General features: G+C 37.6%; 1 protein-coding gene across 2 annotated transcripts in view; it reads right to left on the bottom strand.

Moving 5' to 3' along the window:
* LOC140303305 (testis-expressed protein 264) overlaps positions 1-16,728 on the bottom strand; it is a 36,153-nt gene that overhangs the window by 13,208 nt on the left and 6,217 nt on the right. The gene's annotated exons all lie outside the window — the stretch shown is intronic.

Below are 16,728 nucleotides of genomic sequence, written 5' to 3'. Positions count from 1 at the left end.
TCTTTATGAATGACAAAGCAAAACTGCTCTCTGGTGGAAAATGGGGCCACAAGTACTTCTGACATTTTCAGACCAACAGACGTGCGAGAGAAGCAGAACATTCTGCTGAATGTTAACCCGTTCTGTAAAGATAAAGATAAGTGCTGCTCATGTACTCTCTCACCATAACTTTTAAAATAAGATTTAATAAGAGCTTAAAACGGAGGATAGAAAAACCTCGTTCATGTGGTTTTTAGCATTCAATAACTTCACAGATTTTAGAATAACTATTTCATGTTACTGTCATTCCTCAGCAAGCACAGTAGAAAATGCACATTTAATAAGTTATATCTCTGCATTATGAGTGCACATGAAATAATACTGGATGTGTCCTAAAACATAACAAGCTCAGTAGCAGATCTGAGCCGTAATTGTAAATTGTATCTATACGTGAGCTAAACCCTTGAACTAAGCTGCAAATATTTTTGCTTTTCATTACTTATGTGATAGTAATATCTAACAATTCTGGAATAATTTGGAGGACGCAATGTTGGCCGGGGAACCTATGATTGAATTGTTGTCGTAGCGGATGAGATTCTCCATATTTCAGCGAATACAAATGTAATTTTATTGCAAAACTTTTCCATTAATGTTGTAAAAATACAATAAATTCTGTGTGACAGTATTGAGGACAATTGAAATCTTTATTGTTACTGAAACCGTTAGGGACATCTTTACTATCTGTGCACCCTAACTCAAAGAATATACCCATTACTTTACTGTTAGGAGAGTAAAACAACAACCTGATCCATGAAGCCCAACTATATAATGAGGTCAGTTTCTCTCAGTCTTCTAAACAGAATAAACAGACAGGAAGCTAATAATTAGACAAGCAGAGAAATCACTGAGGCAATGTGTTTGTGGTGATCCTTTGTAATTGGATAGGGGATTGTGGATGGTGTACTTATCTATTAATTTATCTATTTATTTATTCGTTAATTTATTTATCTATTTACTTTTTCCATACTCATCCATTGCAGTATTGGGGCTCAGGAGAGCTCTTCTCACATAAGGGTCAACTTAACGTATTTTTTTTCCTCATATCCTCTACAGCACAAGAGTGCACATATTTTTGGGAATAGAAATCTTTAATTTGGTTTGTCTGGCCTGTAAGTATCATTGCATTTTAGCATCAGAATGTGAATAGGCATTGGAAATTACAAGAGCCCACAGAGCGTGATCGAGTGTTTCTCAGACTAGATTTATTGAGAACTAACAGTGAAAATGAGGCACAGAGGCTTATATTCATCTTCCTTTCCTTCCTTTCGTGTTGCTTGTTGTCCTGTCCCGGTCTTGGTTATCCATGATGCAGAGGACACCATGAGTATTAAAAGGGATAATAAGATTATTATATTCGTCAGAATCAGAATCAAAACTTGTAAAAGGCAGTCAAAATGACAATGGTAGTCACCATGGATGTCTTTTCATATACCTGACAGGTATCATTTTAGCTGTTTCTTGGATGGACCTGAATAGTGAAAATGTGATGTTAGAAATGCTTTTCCTGTTTTTTGTTGAATTGAAACACATCTGAACAAGCAAAGGATGAAAATGAATGAAGAATGAAGATTAGCCATAAAAATGTGCACTTTAATCACCTCTCTCTATATTCTCCTGTTAGCAGTATAGTTGAAGGCACTGTACAGCATTGTCCTTAGGGATCTGGTTAAGTATGGTCTACATGAGGAAGAGGATGTGCTCATGTCCTCTATACCCAGTTCCTATAGCTTGAGAACAACATCTGGATGGGACCCCTGTGTAAATACAGCACATCGTGTGCACTTGAATAAATAATTTAAAACATAAGGAGGTATTTTTACAGTACTAAAACAAGACTCCAGTTATTTACTTTCCACGCTCTTCCCTTTTTTTTTTCTCCACTAGAATTGGGCTTCTTGCTGTAATTGTATATTTTCATAATCTGTCTGGAGCAAGAAGTACAAAACACATTTAAAAGAATTATAGATTTTTATAGTTTCTCTTATGAACAGCAGTTCAGTGGCAGAAAAATCAGAATGCATTTCTCTCCAGTCCGTAGCTGAAAGAGTTAGTGGGGGACACAACATAATAAAAAATGAAGAATAAAAGAAAGAAAGCGTGCTTTGCTGCAGAGAGGAGATATTCTACCAGAGGCACTGTGGGATAGCATAACAGAGAATACATTCAGGCATCAGAGTCCAACAAACCAAAAAGTGCTATAACTGTCGAAGGAGATAAAGCAAAGTCGAGCCTGACACAAGTAAATCATGTCCACGGGCTACCTGTGGTGGCTCTGTAGAGGTGCCATTAACTCCCAACATAAAAAGAAACAGGACATATTTTTCCATGTTAATTTTTCACAAATCCATCACTTTAGGTCATGGCACGGTTTAAGAAAGTGCATAAATTCATTCTGAAGTTCAGGTGACCGGTGGATCTCGTATGATAGTGTTCTGTTGATCACAATTCTATCAAAATGACTTCTGATGAAAACAAAGCTTTTTTTAAATGAATAATAGGGCACCGTGGGTGACAAAGATAATAATACAAATACATTGAAAACTAAATTTGAAAGATAATTTATCATTAAAAGGGACATTGTTGTTTTACAGAATAAACAAATATAAGTCATCATTCGTCATTATAAAAGCAGTCATTGTGTAGAGGAACTGGTAGGTATGCACTCCTATCCCTTAACTTGTAGTAGTGGAGCTGAGGAAGCCTCTGACTGAAGACAAGCTCAGTTTAATCCATATTTTGTGTAGGGTCGTACAGTGTTGTCCATTAGCATTAGTAATTTGTGCAGTATTCTTTTTTTTCCACCATCAGATCCAAAGGCTGAAACAATCACCTGCACAGAGCCAGCAAGTCTTGACATTATGGAAATTCAAATTCCCTTCCACAGTGCTGAGAGCAGTCTTAACTTGAGATCACGAGTGGATTTTTCTGAAATCATGGGATAACAAAGCTAAATTTTGCTTAACGAGTTCATTCATCTGGTTTTCTCAAGAAATCAGTCTGTTGGTTTCTTAAGATCACAAAACACAGTGAACCGTTTCCACAAGATCACAGGGCGTTTATGAAAATATGCGCCTCTTGTGTTAACAGCTCAATTTATCATACATTAATGCTGTCATGAGAGCTGGGGAGTCTCTTGACCACAGACAGAGGCATCTGTGGCCATAGATAAGTGTCTGCTGTGCTTCAGCCAGCAGCTGCCCCTCAGGCGATCCCAGTATTTGCAGTGAAAGTGAAAGCAAACTCTACTTGGCTGAACAAACTAAATGTAAAACTCAGTTAACAATTTCTTCATTATCTCAAGATCATGATATAATTCATTAGTTATCTTGAGATCATTTCAAAAGATTGTTTTTCAAGCTTGGCCTCTCTCTCTCTGCTTCTGTATATGTAAAATAGGGTTGAAACTGATAATGTGCATTATTGAGTCATGTGTTTTTATAGCAATTAATAGTTTATGCCATCAAATGTCAGAAAAACCATTAACATAATTGTACACCCACACTGAGAACAACTTTTATATTTGTAGGAAGTGTTTTCTGAGCTAAATGCTAACATTGACGATGACATGCTGATGTTTGGATGTTAAAATTTGTTAATTAGCATTAAACACGATACATACAAAATATAAGTTTATATTATATATCGTAAAATGCACTTTTTCTTTATTACAGCCTTGATGTGAGAAGCCACAAAATGAGTTGTCCTTAAAAAAAAATAATTTAAAAAAAACATGGTCCACAGTTAATGTACCAAGTGTGGATTTGATAGATCACAGGGTTGCACAGATGTGACCTCCCTCCCGTTTGGGAGTTTTGGCAGACATTTCATCAGCTTGCCAACTTTAGTGAAGACTTGCAATGCCAAGGCAGTAACCCCAACAACTGGGCTTTCTGACCATAAGCAAGAGATACATTATAACACAAAATACCTGGAAAGCACACAAACCAAAAATCCAAAACACAACAGACAGGAGTTCGTTCAACAAAGCCCAGTGGCCACAGAGAAGATTTTCATACTGTAATAAACTGATCCACTGGTCAAGCATGAGCGTCCCCTGTTGCTGATTGACAGGAATAAATATGAGAATTGCACAGAGCCACTTTGTGTTTTCCCATTTGCAGAGCATGGACGAAGTGCAAACATTAGATTTTCTCGTGGTTGTGCAGATTGAACACAGAGCAGATTGTGTGTATATTTGCTAAATCTTAGAAAAGGTTTGTTGTATTAGAATGATTTACACAACCAGTCCTCACTCAAACTGGCCTGATAAGTTTTTACAGATGGGCTGACAAACAAATGGATGTGATCAAAATAGAATTAAAATAAGTTTAGTCATCTAAAGGAATCACAAATTCACTTAACCTGGAAGTGGTGGTAGAGGTAAAAAAAAACAGAGAATACCAACATAACCCAATTCATCAGAGAGAGAGAATGAATAACCCGTCAAAATGTCAGGCTAATCCATTCGATAGTTTTTAAAAGAGCACCCAACTGTGGTCAATATGAAGCCTTTTTGATAGAATTTTTCATTTAAAAGCCAAAAGACTTTGACAATTTACAATGGTATGTAATGGAGAAAAGTAAAACTGTGCATGTTCAGTAGAAGGACATTCACCTCCCGCAGCAGTAGACAGGGAGTCTGTCATAGAGGAAACAAAGGTTTCCACAGAGCCCTGCCCTTTACTGGTAATGGTGACAACACCCCAACTGTTAGAAATGACAAGTATCAGGCTGAGCGACATGCACATGCTGCTCATGCATAATCACAAAGTAACATGAATGTAAAGAAGGGAAATACTTTAAAAAGCTTGTTGAATTTTAGTTCACATAGGAAACTGTTCCTTAAGCAACTGTCAGGTTTATGTACCAAATACTTTGCAAGAAAGGACCAGAAATCTGTGACTGCAGTGACGTCGTGAATAATCTTTCTGCTTATTCATTCTCAGGTCAGCTTCAGCTTCACAGGCAACTTTTCTGCAGCACAAAGTTGTTGTTTTTTTTAAAATAATACTTTAAAGAGAGTCCCGAGGGAGTAAACCAAAACAATTCGCATTTTCCCTGAAATATCTGACCATCGAAAAGAAGGAAAGATGAGAGGGAATCCAAATCCCAGAGGTCATCACATGTTCTGTACCTTACAGAAAAAGAGTGAGTCTTTAGATGGCAGAAGGTGGAGAATTTATGAAGAAGACCATGGGTAGAGAGGAGGAAAAATAGATTTTTATATGGGAAAAAACAGGTGGAAAATAAAACAAAAAAACTGAGATAGATTAAAAGAAAACGGAAAAAACCCAGCAGCATCAGCCTCAATAATTACTGCTTGCCTCAAGAGGAAAAAGGCCAAAAGAAAAGAAAAAACACAAGGCCAGCTAACAATAGCAAAGAGGAAAACTAATGGAAAGCAGGAGATGAGTGCTCCCCATAATTGTACAGATTCAGTTAATCTACAAAGAGGACTGGTTTATATATATATACTGAGTGTAATTTATAATACCCCGGAAAAGAGAAATACCACTGCTCAAGCTTATTCTAGTCATCCATTTGCATAATCAAATATAAAAGCAGATAAATTAAACCTAACAACCAACTTCAATGACAAAAAGAAAAGAAAAAACATTCATGGAGTGACTTTGCCAGTAAATGAACTTTTTCAGCTGTCACCATCCATACATGTCTCCATGTTAATGTGGGCGGGAACACATTAAATATTCATGCACGTGCCACAAAGCTGAGACGGTTGGCATTTGATGGTTCAGTGAACCAGCAAGATGATCTTTTCAGGGCTATGAGACAACTTTATCATTAAAAACATTTTTACGACTTAAATTCCCAAAAAAAAAAGTTTGAACACTTTAATATGTAACAAAAACAATGAATACAATTATTATTTTTAAAGATAACTTCGCAATGAAAGCTGATTTTACTTTGACTGAACTTTTTTCCCCTTGTACCAATAACCCATCTCTCCCAACAATAAGAACTTTCTGGAACATTTCCTTTCTATTAGAAATCCTAGAGTTTCTCTTAGGCTGTTCGATTGAGAATACAGCTACCGAAGACACAGCTATGTTCTTTTTGTTGACTGTAAAGAAATCAAACTGGATTAAACCTTAAAACCTCCCACAGAATGGACTTACCCCTTCAGCATGACCAAACAAAGGAGAAGTGGATATTGCTTTACCAAATGACACCTCACCATCTGGTTTTCCTTCCAGGGGTGAGACAAATATCAGGCGAACTATGGAAATGTCACCTCACAGCGAATATGCATCAGGCTTGTCTTTATTAATTAACTTTGATAAAGAAAAAAAAAAAGGCTGCATATACTTGCCGCAGGTGGCTATGTGGAATAATGTGTGGATGGATGCAATAATTTTTTTTTAAGTGTACATTTTCACTGATTATTAGCAAACTGACGAAGTTGTACAAACTATAAATTCAAATGAAACCTCATAAGTCCCGCAAAGAAGATCCAGATCCATCTGCAATTTTAGAATTCTAGAGCATGCGCATGAGTCCCCTCCTCGCCTGAGCCTCGACTCTCAGCAACCAAACCCGTTGGTTTCCTGTTGGTGAGGGGCCCTTATCATCGATTCACCTAAAAGCCACATCCTGTGCAAGCTATTGTAAAAGCTAGAGTCTATTCGACAATCTTTACAAAACTTAAAATAACCTTGTGTGGCCATAACGTGGCTTACTGTGTAAATTCCCAAAGACAATCATAACCTAATTCAATGGATTATCTTTTTGTAGTGTTGCTGAAGTCTTAAAAGAAAACTGGTCTCACAAACCAATCCCCTTGAAATATACATGTAAAAATAGATTTAAATCACTTGACTGTAGGTTTCCATGATAAACAAATACCGCATAGAATACACAACTGTATATCACTGATCAGTCACACATGTTCTCCCGCTGTGTTTGCCCACTATTCAGTCCATTATGTAGTGAATTAGACATTTTGTAGGACCTTCAACAATGAATTCCACCCACCATGTATTGTACAGACTATGTACTTTACAATAACTAACAGACACCATCATGCATTGCAGCCTGGCCCACTTTTCTTGCTAACAAAACACAACAGCAATTTTCTTACCTATTCAGGGCTCATGGCTATTATAATACTCATGCATGCTATAATAATAATAATATTACTGAACATGTTAGCAATACATTTTTGTGTCTGCATAGATTTACGTAACGAGGTTTTGTGTTGGTGCGGTGGAGACTGACATTTACATCTCCAAAAACAGCAAAGTAATGTCCATGGCTTCAAGATGTGGTGTGGTGCTTCTGGTGTTTACTTTATGATGAAGAAATAACGATGAAAATCTGCTGCAAGTAGTAACAGTAATGCATCAACAGCTGTCTGCCCTTAGTGAGTGTCCAATAAAAGAGAGAGTGGAGAGTGAACTGATGAGTGCAAATTTATCTAATGCACAGGACATTCACTGATGGTACTAAGGCTGAGAAGCATGTGCTATTAAAATACAACAGATGTAGCTCTTTTTTCAGTCTAGTTCCCATTTTAGGGTCATTCTGGCCATATTTCCTGAGGTACATTTGAGTTCTGATTAGTGTCCAGATGGATCAGTGCATATAAAGATGTATACAGCAGATTTCTCTTAGATAATGCTCAGAGCAGAGAAAGAACTGAAGCACACTTAAAGAAAAAAAAACAAAACACATGCATCATTATTTTTTTTGTTCATTAAAGATTCTCAAATTTTGAGGAAAAAAATATGCAATAACTTACTGACGGTTGATGTGAACAGCGGCCCTCGGTGGCTGCAGGGAGACTGTTTATCTTACAGATAACATGACCATGTCCTCCATCTTCCCACCAAGGACATGGTAACTTTTCCGAACAAAGAAAAACACTAAATGGAAAACAGAGCCAACCGTTTCTCACAGATATTAAAATGCGCATCTTAACCGCCAACAGATGAGACTGACATTTTAGTGCATCTTTCATAAAAGCACTGAATAACCTGCAATTTTGAATGGTCTTTCAATTCCAATTCAGTTTTTTTCATATTCCGATTTAATGCACAGTTACGGCTCCCAATCAATTAAATAATAATCGTAAAATTGCTATTTAAGCTAATGTAGCAACAAAGGGCTAAATTCAAGCTTAGATTCGTAAAGTATCACAATCTCTTCACATTTATGAACATTCGGCGAGTTGTTGATTTTAAATCGAACCGATCTACAGTCGGTGGTTTAAGTCTCGGATTTGGCAGGACTGTTCATGGACAGTAAGGAACAGGACCACAGCAGTGAGTTTCTTTTATTTTTTTATTGAACTGTAGTTACTTTCAGGCTAATGTAACTCAAAATCCGAATGATGGAGCGATTCGAAGACGGTCCTCCTTCTGAATATGCCTGTAAAGGATTTGCACTTTCAGCATGGTTCTGCACCCTCTCCGCACTGAGAGCAGCTCTTGGTGGTTCTGGTGCTGCTGTATGTCTTTTAGATTTGCGATGCATATGGAAAAGAGAAGTTTCTCTGCTTTGTGATGAGGTGAAACTAAGTGTTAAAATAATCAATATTGACAAGTATAGCAGCTTAGGAAGTTTAATTATACCTGTGACACTATTAATACTGCTTATCAATGTCGTCATTAGTCGATTCCATCATCAATTCTTGACCCAATTTTCTGAGGAAACACGTTAACTACAGTGGCTTTAAGTGTGCTTAATATCCGAAATACCAGACAGAATAAATGTAGGGTTTCGTGCCTTTATAATGAGAATACAATTTAGACTGATCAGAATAAAATATTAACATGCCACCTGGTAAAATCTGAAGAGTCTTTTCTTGGGTCTTATTACTGTTGGGAAAGGATGCGAGCCATTCATGACTCTTTGTGTAAGCATGGCGACACGCATCAATTTCCCTGCCTCTACATTAAGTGTGAAAGGGCTGAGATGAGATGAGATGTCGGCAGCCTGAGAGCATATGTTAGCCGTAACAACAATCTCGGTGAACCTTTAGAATGGAAAAAAGTAAAACTTTGTTGTTTTCATTGAGGCTTTCTCAGTCAAGCATGTGCTAAGCGTGGCGCTAATATATAATGTAGGTGATTTACCCTGGTTAAAGATTATTTGCTCAGTTAAACAGCAGCAGCAATAGCACTTATATTGCACTCCTAGAAGTCAGTCCCATGTTGTGCAGAAAAAGGATTCCTGCAGTCTTGGAGGACCTGGAACACATATGAATGGAAGATTGGATACCAGCTGACAGATGTAAGACGCTGGCAGTGTAGACGGCTACAAGAAATATTAGTGAGGTGTGCATAAGTTTGTATTTGGGGTTTATCTTATGTTTCCGTTTTTTTATATTTCGCTGGGTGGACACACTTTTTACAAATGATGCTCTTAAATACAGTTCAGCAGGTTAGTTTACATTTGGGTGCAAAACATTATGGCATGCACTATATAAAACAATTTAAAAAAAAAAAAAAAAAACACCATTCGAAATTCAATTTTAAACTGAAAATACTTCACCGCAGTGCCAATATTCGCACAGAATGTGTAACTCAGGCGATAGTGAAATTCGACAGTTTCCTGTAGAGTTGGTGGCGTGATAATAACAGCAATCTGTAAGATTATAGGATACCACTCCATGAGAGGCACATGACCTTCCTATCCCTAGCAGTTCTTGACTTTCCCTTTATTACTTTTGCTTTACTTCTTAAAGCCCCAACATTAATGCCCAGTGCTTTGCCACGTGGTTATTTTGAATGTCAGATCAGCGGAATGACAATAGCGATTCCTCAACAGTACAGCAGTCTTGTCAGACTCTGACTGCTTTACATAAAGCGCAGAATAATGGAACATTGTATCTGCACAGCCTTATTATAGTCTTCATTTCATTTCAAAGAGCTGAGGGAGAAAAATGGTTCAAAGGGTCTGAGAACATAATGAGTGACAGTAGTCGCTGCCGGGATGAACTATCCAGGTGTCGCTCAAGCAACAACAGTCTTTACAAAGACTTATTCGACCCTGACAAATGACCAAGGACTATCTGGAAGTCACTGAGCTGAATAGAGCTGTTAAGTCTCAAGCCTCCTTTTTATCTTTTTCATTTTCTCTGGTCCTATCACTGAGGACCCAGAACTCCCCACCTTGGTCAGATGCCCCCACCCTGAAGCCAGACTCATACTTGAATGGTTTAAAATTGCCTCTTGAATTGCCTTTCAGAAAATCCCTCAAGAGGACACCGAAGCTAATTAATCTAATATGCATGTCTATCTCGACAAAAAGACACGGCCAAATTGTTAGAATAATTCAGCCGACAGAGAACAAGTGTCGTTCGGGTGTGTTTTTCTTCCTTTTCTCTTCTTTTACATAGCCGAGCCATGATCACAGATGGTGTTTAAGTGGATATCTATAAACACAGCAACAAATTCTGCAGTTTGTGGAAGATGTTTGGACTTGGTGAAGCCTCCCATCTAAAAAAAAAATGCCAGCAGACACTTCAGCTCTTGTTGGATGAAAGTTATACTTTTATCCTGATCATCTGCTTTTTTCTCCCAACAGATTGGGATTCTGTCATTTTTGTGCATACAGCAGCTATAAAGTCAACACCATATGTGCCGTTTCTTTTTCGTTTAAGGTCATTTACATCACCATCGCGCTTCGCCACATCTGTTATTCATGGAACTTCTCCAATCAGTTCATTCGGCATATAATCCTCTCTGTCTCCCCATTTCAAGGAGAATGATCATGGCGCACATATAATACACAATCACAGACTAATGAAATCAAAGTAGACAGCATACTTCTTTTAATGACTGCTTGATATGTCGCATCCCAACAGACTGATAAGGCGGCTACAGGCACAAAACATTTGTCCCATTTTTGTCCCATGTATAAAAATAACCACCCCTCCTAAATTACAATCACACCCCACCGCCTGATCTTAATTCAGAGCGACAGTGCAACAGTGAATAAAGTTTAAATCAGATCAATCATATGGAGATGTGACATTTAACACCAACAGTAAATTCCCAGCTGCTGGTGCATGAAAGTCATGTTTGAACAATTGACGAGCAAACTCCACAGAGGCTCCTGAGGGAAGAGTTAGCTCGCAGGGTCGTGATGCAACACACTTGATAAGAGCCGACCACTGACTTAGCATATTAATATAACTAATTAGTTCAAAATTAAATCGTACAAAACATAGTCAAGATTCAATATTCAAAACGAAAACCTTCTCTCCTGCAAAAGAAATGACACGAATGGAATTTATATGGTTTCATGCTGAACAAATATATCAAAAAGCTAAGTTTCTTCATTGCACAATTTTAAGTTAAGCATTTAAAGTCATTTTAAATGCTCACATATTCCCCCACACTTTTTGCTCCAAACAGGGACAAGCAGTTTCTGATTACAAGACACCAGCAGGGAGTCTGATCAAATAGTTCAAAAGAGTGATGTCTACAAAAGGTTCAAAGAGAAGAAAAAGAAAGAAAGAAAGGTGTTTTATTTTTTCAAACATGGGCCTTTTAGTGACTACTTTCGTTTTTAAATTTTTTTCTTAAAACAGAAATTCTGATATTTTGGTAACCAATCTGAAACCAAAACATATTCACTTTAGTCAGTTTGATATCTTGACATAACATTCTTTACCACATTTCCAGGAAATTTTTTATTCTACGTGACAGCAGCTGAAATAATCCATCATCTGAAATACAAAGAAACTATAAAGAGAGGTGTCCAACTGTTAAAAGTACAAATTAATAAGCAGCCACATCAGCTACTGACTGATAACTTAGCTATCTGAACTAGACATAAATGAGAAGGCTAATAAAAGCCAAGCTGGCCTCTGAGACGGAATCTGTGTCTTCTGAAATCACATATTCGTCCGTGGGTTTCGCCTACATGCAACTAAAGCCCAATAAGATGCAATTAGTCCATTCTGCAAGGACAATAAACAGTAACCTAAAAGCTTCTGCTACCAAAATTGGAAGCTGTTTTAATCTTCCATTTCTTAAGTAATTAGTAGTAATTGTTAACTAATTAGACTGCAAACTGACAGAATGCAATTCCACTCCTTTGGTTTATGAGCAAGTTCCACCTCATTCAAATGATAGCATTCAGATTGTTATTGATTTCCTGGATCCATTCAATTCCCATTCAGGAGGTTGCAATGCAGTTTGATTTCCGATTCGATTCCACATCGATTTGAATAATTCAGTTACAGAGCCAATTTGACTTGGCTATAAAGAAGTTTTTTTTTTTACCAAATTAACAGAAAAATAATTAAGTAAATGAGGAAAATAAACTTTTTGATCAGCTGCATTTTCTAAACATTTTGCTTTGCTTTTGTGAAGCTCCTCTTGGTCACACATCTGCCTTCGGTGCCGCTGACAGCGTCGCTGCTTCTGTGCCATCTCCTCACAGACAGTACAGGTTCCTGCTGACACGTGCAATAATCTCGCCGCTCAATGGCGAGAGAGTCGTCACGAGAGACGAAAGTTTGACTGAGCAAAGAGACAAAAAATGGCGAATATTTATTTAAAAAAAAGATTCCATGATTTTATTAATGATGTTGAATCTTTTTTATTTATTTTTTATTATTATTATTTATTTTTATTTTATTTATTTGTTTTAAATAGGAAAATTTATTTGAATCGGAAAATTTGATTTTTTTTTTTTTTATTTTAAACCCAACCCTAGTTTTTGATGGTCTGTGGTTAAAAAAAAAAAAAGAAGTTGCATACGAGTTAAGCACTTTAAAAGTCAGATTTAGGCTCCTTAAGGAAGACTTTAAAACTGAGTTAGCTGTGACCTTACTGTGAGATTCCAATGCCTCATAACTGTCAGACACAACGTATAAGGAATTTTAAGTAGAATACAACTTTTGGCGTAGAAGTGATTGCCATAGGATTTGAATTTAATCTCCCCTTCCTGATGCCTGTCCCCACTAATGAGAATACATACATTTGAATGTAAAGGCACTTCCTCTTGATAATAATGGTTTTTTTTTTTTAACGTTTGGAGTCTTTATACACAGCTGAACCCCTCTTCTCCATCCTCCAGCCTGAGATTGTCTCCATGAAGCGTTCAAACCCAACAACCTTTTCTGACCTTTCTGAATGGACGTCACAGTTAGCTAAATGTCTGCATGTTTAACAAACCCTGCGGAAAAGCATCTGTGCTCTTCTTCACTTAAATCTCACCCATGCAGATGACAAGAATAAGAATTGCAAGAGGCAGCACCTCGCGTCCCAAAACTGTGGCTTGATTCTCTGCTGGGCAAAGGAAGACTTCATGCACATTTTACTATGCGTCGGTTAAAAAAAAAAAAAAAAGATGATTTCTACAGAACAAATGAAAATTTGCTTTACATTCAGCTCAGAACCTCAGTGCTGGCAAGAAACTTGAATGCCCTCAGGCAAACAAATGTTCCATCATCTGCCTTTCACAAACCTTTAGATCCCTGTGAATGTCAGCGATATTACCCCCCCCCCCCCCCCCCCCCCCCCCCTCTTCAGTCCCCATTCCCGTCTGCAGGCCTGGGCATCATTGTCAAACCAAATCTCAAGATGCTGAGGTGTCTGTGATGTAGCCCACCACTAAAAAGCCAAGGCACAGAAGAAAAACACTGCGGCCAATCAATGTTCTGACAAGGCAAATATCAGGCCTGGCCATGGGGCAGCAATTCAAAGTGTCTAACGGACAGAAATCATTCTGCCATGACAAACTTGGCGTACTAAATGCTGATGAGCTTGTTTGAAAAGGTCTCACCACTTGGGATACACATCAGCTGTCAACAGAATACTTAATTCACAGAAAGAAACCCACTTATTAAAAACTTATTCCATTCATCTGCTTCTGTTACAGATATATTTCCTGTTAATGGATTAATAGATTGTTTAATCGTGTGGGTTTTTTTTTTTCTTTGTGATACTCTGCCTGTGCATTTTCTAAGTTATGAAAGATCTTATTGGACCACTTTGAGATCTATCGATGGAGAAACCTGGTCATTCAGTATATTCAGGTAATCTGCTCACCTAATTCTTTGGGCACATTCAGTAATGCCGCTGAATCTCGACCTTAGCAACTGAAGAATCCGCTGCTCGTCTTCTTTCTTTTTCAAGCCTCACTCACAAGTGTTTTTCTTTAGACTACACAGCTCTCTTTAGACCAATTAATTTGAGTTCTCGTTGCGTTGTGCATGTTGAACTGCCTTTGTCTTCTATATCAAACAGTGCTGTGAGCTCTACAGTTAATTATCTTGGAATTGATTTCAGCAAACGCTGAAGCGATGTCTGGTGGCAAACCAAGATTCCAACCACAGGTTTTATTAATGACTTGAGCAGTTCTTAACCCAGCAGCTAGTTTCAGCAATGTTTTGTTTGCTTGATGCAAACCAATAGTTTGACACTTCTGAAAGAGAGTAACATATTTTCCTTGCCCACAGGATGCGTCTACTGACATGGTTGTTTCAGGAATGAGAAGCTACTACATCAGTTAGATTGAAATAAACTGTTGCCGGTTGAAACAGATCAATCAAGGCAGTATTTTTCGAACGGGAGGCTCTTACCTATTCGCTTATCAAATGCAGGAGTTTCTTAATCTGAATTCATTTACTTGTTAATTTAATGTATTTCTTGGCCGGACAGCGTAGATTTCAAATACGCTTAAAAAAACGCTTAACATTCACTTCAGATAAAGATTCTTCAGCCTACCGGGATTGAAGCAAGGTTCAATTATGAAATGCAAACAAATTTTTCAATATCAGACTTTTAACGCCGACATTTCAAGTGACTAGCTTTTCTTCTCACGATCAACTTTAACTATAGGTAGCACATCAGTTAGCGCTTTAGCTCCTGCTTCAAGTTTACCTCCATGCATAGATGTGTCAAGTAGAGGTCGACCAATAGATCGGCCGGCCGATATATCGGGCCGATGTTTTTACTTGTATCGTCCCATAGGTGCGTGCGTTCGCCGATCAATTAGCGCATTAGCGATTGTTCACATTTCTTTTATAAGAAAAAAAAATTTCTTTTTGTTGTATTACTGTTAACAAATCTTCTCAGGAAGGTCATTTGCACTACAAAGGCCTCATGCTGCTACGTAAAGTGCACAAAAATTCAAGTGTTAAGATCGTTTATTTCAATTGTTATATATTTAAATGTTCTACATTGTCTGCTACTGTTAATATGTTTTGTTTGTTAATAAATGTTTCTTTTTTTGTTTAAATTATTTATTATCATTGTGTCATTTTTATGATGTAAATGGATGGAGAAAAACTAATATCGGCTTCAAGAATTGTCCCCCCCCAAATACTGCAAGAAGCCAGAAATTAATTGATTTATTTCAGTGTAATTTGAAACCACAAGGAATGACAATCCTGCTGCACTGACATGTAAGCTGACAAAGCTAATATTTATACTATATTACAGTCAGACAAAAAAAGAAAATTAAATCCAAAATTGTCATTTGTGTTAATATACAAGAGAATCTGGCTTCCTATACCTCTACCAAAAGCTCTGTATTCAGAATAAAGTTTCCCTGAATACCCCAGATTTTATATTATATTCTAATAGTTAGAAAAAGAGGTTATTTGTATATATTTCTACACATATTTTACCCTCTTCTTCTACAAAATGAACACACAAAGAAGATTAATATGGAATTAAGCTGGTGCAAACTGAATATCTGCTGCAAGGTATATAATTGATTAGGCTCTGTCCTAACCATCCACATGAGTTGGTACAGCCAGATCTAGTAGTAATACCTGGGGTCATTTTTCCTTTTTATTGAAACAACGTCAGAGAACTGTTGATTCGACTTCAAGTTTATTTTGGTGGCACTAAACAAGTTATTATTAGACATTACATTAATCCAGCAACTATCTGCACTCATGTTACTTTGTAAGAAATCAAATGTGACAGAGAACTTTATGATATAGGGCTCTTCGACTATGACTAGCTCCAACTTGGCTTTATAATATGACCTTTAAGACAAGCTAAGTGCCACTGGAGCAGAGCCCGGCTTAAACAGCAGTCAAGCAGATGGTGGAGGCAGCCAGACAGCACACACAGTCACACCCATGCAGCAGAGCAAGTGAGACAACCTGCAGTGTCAACACCTGTTTTAGCACACTTTCCAATTTCGTCACATTCAAAGAGCCCTCTGCTCATCACAATGACTCACTTTCCCAGCATTCCTCAAGCAGCACTGAGAGAGATCATTCATAAAGAGCCCAAACTGTTCTTTCCCTTCTTTCTTCTTTGTGTTCGGTGTCACTTTGCGTCTCCGTCTCTCTCACAAACTATGAATTTCTTCCTGCTGCGCTATCTAACACCGACTTCCAAGCCCCCAGAGGCAGCTGCCAAGAAGGCCTGAGGATGTGTGATGAAAACATTTGACATGCTCAACTTTTCATAAAACACGTTTTAGCTTTGCGCTGCCTGAACAGTATGACTCAGATATGCTGGTGATGATCATGGGGTTCCATATTGATTTACTTGCTACTGATTCACATAAGACCACCTCAGGACTTCGTAAAGATTTATTCTGTTGCACAAACACACACACATTCCCTTTACTTTTTCCTCTTTCACAGAAAGAAGCATACCGACGACAGCTCATGATGCTTGTTTATTCTGCGACTCCAATTCCAAAAAGCACTTAGTCCAAGTTAAAGCTTAATGCATTTCCTGTTTA

Source organism: Leuresthes tenuis, unplaced genomic scaffold (genome assembly GCF_036924035.1).
Source record: "Leuresthes tenuis unplaced genomic scaffold, fLeuTen1.0.hap1 SCAF_3, whole genome shotgun sequence".
Lineage (NCBI taxonomy): Eukaryota > Metazoa > Chordata > Actinopteri > Atheriniformes > Atherinopsidae > Leuresthes > Leuresthes tenuis.
Note: the sequence above shows the minus strand (reverse complement) of the source record. Positions and strands in the feature narration are given on the sequence as shown.